Source organism: Arachis hypogaea, chromosome 10, assembly GCF_003086295.3.
Source record: "Arachis hypogaea cultivar Tifrunner chromosome 10, arahy.Tifrunner.gnm2.J5K5, whole genome shotgun sequence".
NCBI classification, from domain to species: domain Eukaryota; kingdom Viridiplantae; phylum Streptophyta; class Magnoliopsida; order Fabales; family Fabaceae; genus Arachis; species Arachis hypogaea.
In genome coordinates this window covers 50,402,986-50,411,361 of record NC_092045.1, presented here as the reverse complement: position 1 = coordinate 50,411,361, position 8,376 = coordinate 50,402,986, and the positions used below count along the sequence as shown (strand labels likewise).

The 8,376-nt window shown below is 39.3% G+C and overlaps 1 non-coding gene across 1 annotated transcript; it reads right to left on the bottom strand.

The window, feature by feature from the left end:
• Window positions 1-280: 280 nt before the first annotated feature.
• Window positions 281-388, bottom strand: LOC112719536 (small nucleolar RNA R71). Its single transcript, XR_003161835.1, has one exon. It is a non-coding gene; the product is annotated as a small nucleolar RNA R71 (small nucleolar RNA).
• Between the last annotated feature and the right edge of the window lie 7,988 nt (window positions 389-8,376).

The following is an 8,376-nucleotide window of genomic DNA, read 5'->3' as shown; positions in this document are numbered from 1 at the left end:
GCAAAAGCCTCAATTAGTTTATCTGATGCAACAGAATTGTAAGTTTTATGGACTTCTATCAGAAGATCCTTTTCAGTTCTTAACTGAATTCTTGCAGATCTGTGATACGGTTAAGACCAATGGGGTTGATCCCGAGGTCTACATGCTTATGCTTTTCCCTTTTGCTGTAAGAGACAAAGCTAGAGTATGGTTGGACTCTCAACCTAAAGATAGCCTGAACTCTTGGGATAAGCTGGTCACGACTTTCTTAGCCAAGTTCTTTCCTCCTCAAAAGCTTAGCAAGCTTAGAGTGGATGTTCAAACCTTCAGACAGAAAGAAGGTGAATCCCTCTATGAAGCTTGAGAGAGATACAAGCAACTAACCAAAAAGTGTCCTTCTGACATGCTTTCAGAATGGACCATCCTGGATATATTCTATGATGGTCTGTCTGAGTTATCTAAGATGTCATTGGACCACTCTACAGGTGGGTCTATTCACCTGAAGAAAATGCCTACAGAAGCTCAGAAACTCATTGTCATGGTTGCAAATAACCAATTCATGTACACTTCTGAAAGGAATTCTGTGAATAATGGGATGCCTCAGAGGAAGGGAGTTCTTGAAATTGATGCTCTGAATGCTATATTGGCTCAGAACAAAATGTTGACTCAACAAGTCAATATGATTTCTCAGAGTCTGAATGGTTTGCAAAATGCATCCAACAGTACTAAAGAAGCATCTTCTGAAGAAGAAGCTTATGATCTTGAGAACCCTGCAATGGCAGAGGTAAATTACATGGGTGAAGCCTATGGAAACACCTATAATCTCTCATGGAGAAATCATCCAAATTTCTCATGGAAGGATCAACAAAACAGATAATTTATACGCTTTTTGGCATTATTTTTACATAGTTTTTAGTATGATTTAGTTACTTTTTAGTATATTTTTATTAGTTTTTAAGCAAAATGTACATTTCTGGAATTTACTATGAGTTTGTGTGTTTTTCTGTGATTTTAGGTATTTTCTGGCTGAAATTGAGGGACCTGAGCAAAAATCTGATTCAGAGGTTGACGAAGGACTACTGATGCTGTTGGATTCTAACCTCCCTGCACTCGAAATGAAAGTTTTAGAGCTACCGAAGTCCAAATGGCAGGCTCTCAATTGCGTTGGAAAGTAGACATCCAGGGCTTTCCAGTAATATATAATAGTCTATACTAAACGCCAGAAACAAGTTGCAAAGCAGAGTTAAACGCCAGAAACAAGTTACAAACTGGCATTTAACTCCAAGGAAGACCTCTAAACGTGAAAGCTTCAATGCTCAGCCCAAGCACACACCAAATGGGCCCAGAAGTGGATTTCTGCATCATTTACTCATTTATGTAACCCTAGTAACTAGTTTAGTATAAATAGAACTTTCCACTATTGTATTAGACATCTCTGGATCTTTGGATTACCTTTTGGAGGCTAGCCTCATGGCCATGCTTGGACCTTCATCACTTATGTATTTTCAACGGTGGAGTTTCTACACACCATAGATTAAGGGTGTGGAGCTCTGCTGTTCCTCGAGTATTAATGCAATTACTATTGTTTTCTATTCAATTCATGCTTATTCTTATTATAAGATATTCATTCGCACACAAGAACATGACGAATGTGATTATTATATGACAATCATCACCGTTCTCACTCATGAACGCGTGATTGACAACCACTTCTGTTCTACATGAAAACAAGCTTGAATGTGTATCTCTTGGATTCCTGGTCCATGCGTTTGGATGCCTCTCCTGAAAATAGAGCCTTCAATTCCTTGCGATCAGAGTCTTCGTGGTATAACCTAGAATCGTTTGGCAGCATTCTTGAGATCCAGAAAGTCTAAACCTTGTCTGTGGTATTTCGAGTAGGATCTGGGATGGGATGACTGTGACGAGCTTCAAACTCGCGACTGTAGGGCGTGGTGATAGATGCAAAAGGATAGTAAATCCTATTCCTACACGATCGAGAACCGACAGATGATTAGCCCTACGTAACCCATAGCTGGACCATTTTCACTGAGAGGATGGACGGTAGCCATTGACAACGGTGATCCCCCTTTAAACAGCTTGCCATAGAAAGGAGTATGAAGGATTGGATGAAGGCAGTAGGAAAGCATAGATGCAAAAGGAATGAGGCATCTCCATACGCTTATCTGAAATTCCCATCAATGAATTACATAAGTATCTCTATCTTTATTTTATGTTTATTTATCTTTTAATTATTAAAACTCCATAACTATTTGAATCTGCCCGACTGAGATTTACAAGGTGACCATAGCTTGCTTCAAGATGACAATCTCCGTGGGATCGACCCTTACTCACGTAAGGTTTATTACTTGGACGACCCAGTGCACTTGCTGGTTAGTTGTGCGAAGTTGTGAAAAAGAGTGATATTACAATTATGCGTACCAAGTTGTTGGCGTCATTGAGATCACAATTTCGTGCACCACAGGTTTATCACAATTTTTTTTTCAAATTGGTAGGGTGCCCTAAAAACAATTTTTCTTGGAAAAGGAATCATCACCCTAACCAAGTAGTCCTAACATAAAAAGAAATGATAAAATATATATAAATTATAACTAACATGCAACCTATTATGCAATGCAACAACTAACTAACAAGGAAATTTAAAAAAAAAATTTGGTGTTGAGAAAGGAAGTTGTTACCCATGGAGATTGGTCGGACGCCTTCCCCACACTTAAAATTTACACCGTCCTCGATACATGCAAAGAAGAGCAAGGTGGACGGGTTGCTGCAACTTGTTGAGCTTCTTCAAAAGGTTTTGCGGATGACTTGTTTGTTGCCCCCATTTAGAAGCTTTTCCTTTCCCTCTTAGTGGCCATCCTCAAAGAAAAGAAAAAGAAAGAAAATTAAGCCTATAACAAAGATATCAAAGTAATAGAACATAGGCGGGGTTAATATCAAATAAGAGTAAGGTTCTCACTACATGTTAGCTACGCATGTGAGTGGGAAAGCAATATAGACAAATTGCATATCAACTAATACCTGATGTAAGAGTAAAGTCAAAGCATGAAGAGCATGTTGAGCATTAAGTTCAAATGGAAATTGACACAAACAAAATTAGTGATAAGCATGAAAGTATTTGGCCCTATCCTAACATAACGACAATAATGTATAAAAACAAGGGATCATGAGTTAGGAAGGACTAAAGCACTAATTTTGTGTGTAGAGCAAATATTACAATTAATGCCAAACAAGTCACGAAGCACCAAGATTAACAAAGAAATTCTCAACAATTGGGTATAGGATTTCAACACCATTATTACAATAAGAACATAGAAAAGAAAGGGAAAATAAGTTACAAAAATAAAATTGAAATGCAATGAATGAAAACGAACAAATGCAACATGCTAAAGGACAATGAAAAATAAGAAGAATAAGAAGTGGAAGTTTGAAGAGAGTGAGAAGAAGAAGAAAGTAAGAAAGTGATAAAGGAGGAAGAAAGAAAAGAAGAGAAGAAGGGAATAGAAAACAGGGCAGAAACAGGGGAAAACAAGGCGCGGAAGGTGACGCGTAGGCATCACTCAAGTGTGCGCGTTGGTGGCAGGGTGGACAAGCGATGCGTAGGCGTCATGCACGCGTATGCGTACATGGAGAGAGTGCGAACCGACGCGTCCGCGTGATGCACGCGTATGCGCGGGATGAGAATTGTGCCTGAGGCACAATTTTGGCACTAAGTTGGCATAACTCTCGGGAAAAAGTATGGGCGCCGCACTGACGCATTGACGCGTACACGTGATGTACGCATATGCGTGCTTGCTCCTTTTTTTATTTAAGGAAGCTTAGAACAAAAACAGGGAACTCTCCTAATCTACAAGCATTCTAAAACAATCAAAAATCAAATTTAACAACAAATCTTTTTGTTTTCAAAAATTTTCAAATACAAAACAAACAAAACATACATTTCAAGTAAAATACAATCTAATAACAACTACTCTAATCTAAACATGAATTTAACAAACAAGTTATCAATCAAAGAAAAATGTATAAGAGTATAGAAAATAAGAAAAACTACCTACAATGGCAACTCAATTCATTTATTGGTTATATTTACAAGATAATGGAAAGAGTTTACCATGGTGGGGTGTTTCCCACCTAGCACTTTTATTTTCAGTCGTTAAGTTGGACCATTGATGGGGCCCTTGTTATAGTGGCTTATGCTTGAATCCATCCTTGAATCCCCACCAATGTTTACTTCTCCAATGACTACCAGGATCCCAAATTAGGCATATAAAGCCTTCAAGTAAGCGTAGGTAAATGGCAAGGCCCCAAGAGTATTGGTTGTTGAAATGAATTCCGGGGTCCCAAATCTTGTTCTTGCACCCATCTTCTTGTTGTCTACCATAGCTAAGTTTGGGTGACAAGGCTTGTGAATTCTCAATTAAGCATCCAAACATTCTCCTAGACCCATACAATTTGGTTCCACACCAACCATTGCTATTCAACTTTGAGCATGCAACCATCATGAACTTAGAGTGATATTTCCAACCACTACACAACTCTCTCTTACTCTTAACTCCACAAAGAGCTCTAAGTTGACCATCATTTTCAATCAAACCATATTCAAGTGAGAAGGTAAAGCTTAGGGATAAGAATTTTACCCACTTTAATGTTGTATAGGATGGTGACGTAGGGAGGGGGACCTCCCCACACTTAGCCAATGTGAGATCCATTCTCTTGTGCTCTTCCTTTGCATCTTCCACCTCTTTGCAAAATTCTTCAATTTAAATTCCTTGCTCACCAACTTCTTCTATACACCTTTCATTGCTCAAACCATGTGTTGGAGGTTGTGCACGGTCCTCCTTGTCATCAATTTCATAACACATTGAGGGAGTAAAAGACACATTGGTTGGTGTGGACGCATCTTCGATGATAGAGCTTGCTTCTTGCTTAACCTCTTCCTATTGGTAGCTTCCTTCCAATTCAATCTCTTCTTCATTGCTTACCAAGGGTATGGGAGGTGAGGTATCTTCTTCCTTACCCTCTATGTCAAGCCTAATAGGGGAGGATTCAATTGTACATAAGAATTCCCCAATGATTGAATCCATCTCTTGGTCAACCTCTTCAAAGTCTTCAACCATGATATGTCTTGGAGGTTGTACACCCTCCTCAACATCAATGTCAAGCTTCTTGGAAGAGGGTTCTTTGACGATACACTCCCATGGGCTTCCAACATCTCCTAGGTCTTCAACCACTCCTTCCGGCTCAATCGTCTTAAATTCCTCCCCTTGTGACAATTGGAAGAGGGCTCTTTGACTATATGCTCCCATGGGCTTCCAACATCTCCTAGGTCTTCGACCACTCCTTTCGGCTCAATCATCTTAACTTCCTCCCCTTGTGACAATTCTTTCTTCAACCCCTCTTCTTCACCTTGGAGCTTTGAATTCACTCCCTCACTAAGCTCTTTGATTTCTTATCCACATTCAACAATGGGAGTGCCTTGATCATGTAGGCTTAGGCGGGAGGAGACTATGTTGTGAACGGCTTCCGCCACTGTAGTTATCTTGGCTTCTAGCTCCTTAAACTTCTTTTGGTTCTCTTCTTGCCTTCGGATGTAAGCGCTAATATATTCTTCGAGAGAATTATCCATTAGAGGTGGTAGGGGAAAAGAAGGTTCATTATTTGGGAGGAAAGTTTCATAATTGGAAGTTGGTTCATCTTGGTAAGTGTATGGAGGTGGTGTATATTGAGGTGGTTCTTGAGAGTAATTGTGTTGGAATGGTGGTGGTTCCATGTATGGTTCATATGGTTCGTAGGGAGGTTGGTATGATGGATAAGGCTTAGGGTCATATGGAGGTATTTGGTGATAAGGGGCTTGTGAGTATGGTGGTTCAAAATTAGGTTGAGAGGGTGGTTCATAGGCATGTGGTGGTGGTTGTTGACAACTACAAAAAGGATGACCACATCCATTAGATTGATATGCATTAGGGGTGAAATTATACCTATAAGAAACCGGAGGTTATTGTTGCCAAGAAGGTTGATCAATCCCTTAAGGCTCCTCCCATCTTTGATTGTTCCATCCTTGATGCATGTTGTCATTGTAGTTCCCATTTCCCACAACATAATTTGAGCCAAACTTATAGCCAAATGGGTGGGAATTCATAGTAGCAACAAAAACAAAAGCTAACAAAAATGAGAACAAAGTCCTAAACCTAACAAAAACCAACAAATAAGCAAAAGACAAACATATTCACATATTCACAATAGCCAATAACATAACACCATTGCAAATCCCCGACAACGGCGCCATTTTAATGACGTGACATTGTTCTGATGGTATAGAATTTCTCAAATAATAAATTCTCGTTGCAAGTATAGTTCTACACCAACAAATAATCCACCCAATAAAAAATTTGGTTGTCACAAGTAACAAACCCCAAACAGGAATTAACCGAAGTATTTAGACTCTGGGTCGTCTCACGAGGAATTGCAATGAAGTGAATGATTATTGGCTACGAAGGAATGGTGCACGGAATTATAATCACACCTTTGCAACTCCGCACAACTAACCAGCAAGTGCACTGGGTCATCCAAGTAATAATTCCTTACGCAAGTAAGGGTCGATCCCATGGAGATTGCCAGCTTGAAGCAAGCTATGGTTATCATGTAACTCTTAGTCAGGAGATTAGTGATAAAAATGATTTCGTTTGTAAAAAGTAAAAGAGCATGAAATGAATGATACTTGTTATTCAGTAATAGAGAATAGGTTGAGGTTTCAGAGAGGCTCTGTCTTCTAAATCTCTGCTTTCCTATTGTCTTCTTCTCCAAACATGCATGGCTTCTTTCCATAGCAAGCTGTATGTTGGTGGATTATCGTTGTCAATGGCTACCATCCGTCCTCTCAGTGAAAATGGTCCAGATACGATTTCTGTATGGCTAATCAACTGTCGGATCTCTCGTCTCGGATGAAAAATACCAGGCATAGCTACCGCATGGCTAATAATCTGTTGGTTCTCACTTGTGTCGGAATAGGATCTCTCTATCCTTTTGCACATTATCACTGTGCCCAACATTCGTGAGTTTGAAGCTTGTCACAGTCATCCCGTCTCAGATCCTACTCGGAATACCACAGACAAGGTTTAGACTTTCTAGATCACAGAAATGCTGCCAATTGGTTCTAGCCTCTACCACGAAGGTTATGATCTCACGAGTCTGAATGCTCTGTTGTCAGGAGATGCAAGTCAAACTCGTGGATTAGAAACCCAAGAGATACGCACTCAAGCTGTCGCTCAATGACTACATTGAGCTCGAATAGAACGGAAGTGGTTGTCAAGCACGTGTTCTTAAATTTGAGAATGATGATGAGTGTCACGGATCATCACATTCTTCATATTGAAGTACGAGTGTATCTTAGAACAGAAGTAAGCGTGATTGAATAGAAAACAATAGTAATTACATTAATCCATTGAAACACAGCAGAGCTCCTCACCCCCACCTATGGGGTATAGAGACTCATGCCATAGAAGATACAATATGAGATGTAAAATGTCATGAGTTACAAAATGAATCTCTAAAAGTAGTTTTTATACTAACTAGTAACCTAGGTTTATAGAAAATGAGTAACTAAGTGCAGATAGTGCAGAAATCCACTTCCAGGGCCCACTTGGTGAGTGTTTGGGCTGAGCTTTGAAGCTTTCACGTGCATAGACCATTCTTGGAGTTAAACGCCAGATTGGGTGCCAGTTTGGGCGTTTAACTCCAACTCTGGTGCCAGTTCTGGCATTTTACGCCAAAGAAGGGGTCTCTGGCTGGCGTTTAAACGCCAGTTTGGACCATCAAATCTCGAGCAAAGTATAAATTATTATACATTGCTGGAAAGCCCAAGATGTTAGCTTTCTCACCCAATTGAGAACGCGCCAATTGGATTTTTTTAGCTCCAGAAAAATGCGTTTGAGTGTAGGGAGGTCAGAATTCAATAGCATATGCAGTTTTTTCTTAGCCTTTGAATAAGGTAATTGCTCAGGTTCCTCAATTTCAGTCAGAAAATATTTGAAATTACAGAAAAACACACAAACTCATAGTGAAGTCTAGAAATGTGATTTTTGAATAAAACAATAAAAATATAACAAAAAGTGAATAAAACATGCTAAAAACTATATGAAAACACAACCAAAAAGCGTATAAAATATCTGCTCATCACAACACTAAACTTAAACTGTTGCTTGTCCCCAAGCAACTAGACAAATAAAATAGGATAAAAAGAAGATTATGGTGCAATAAAATCTCAGAGTCTTTAATGAAGCTCAAATTCAAATTAGATGAGCGGGGCTTATAGTTTTTTGCTTCTGAATAGTTTTGACATCTCACTTTATCCCCTGAAACGCAGAATGATTGGCTTCTTTCAGA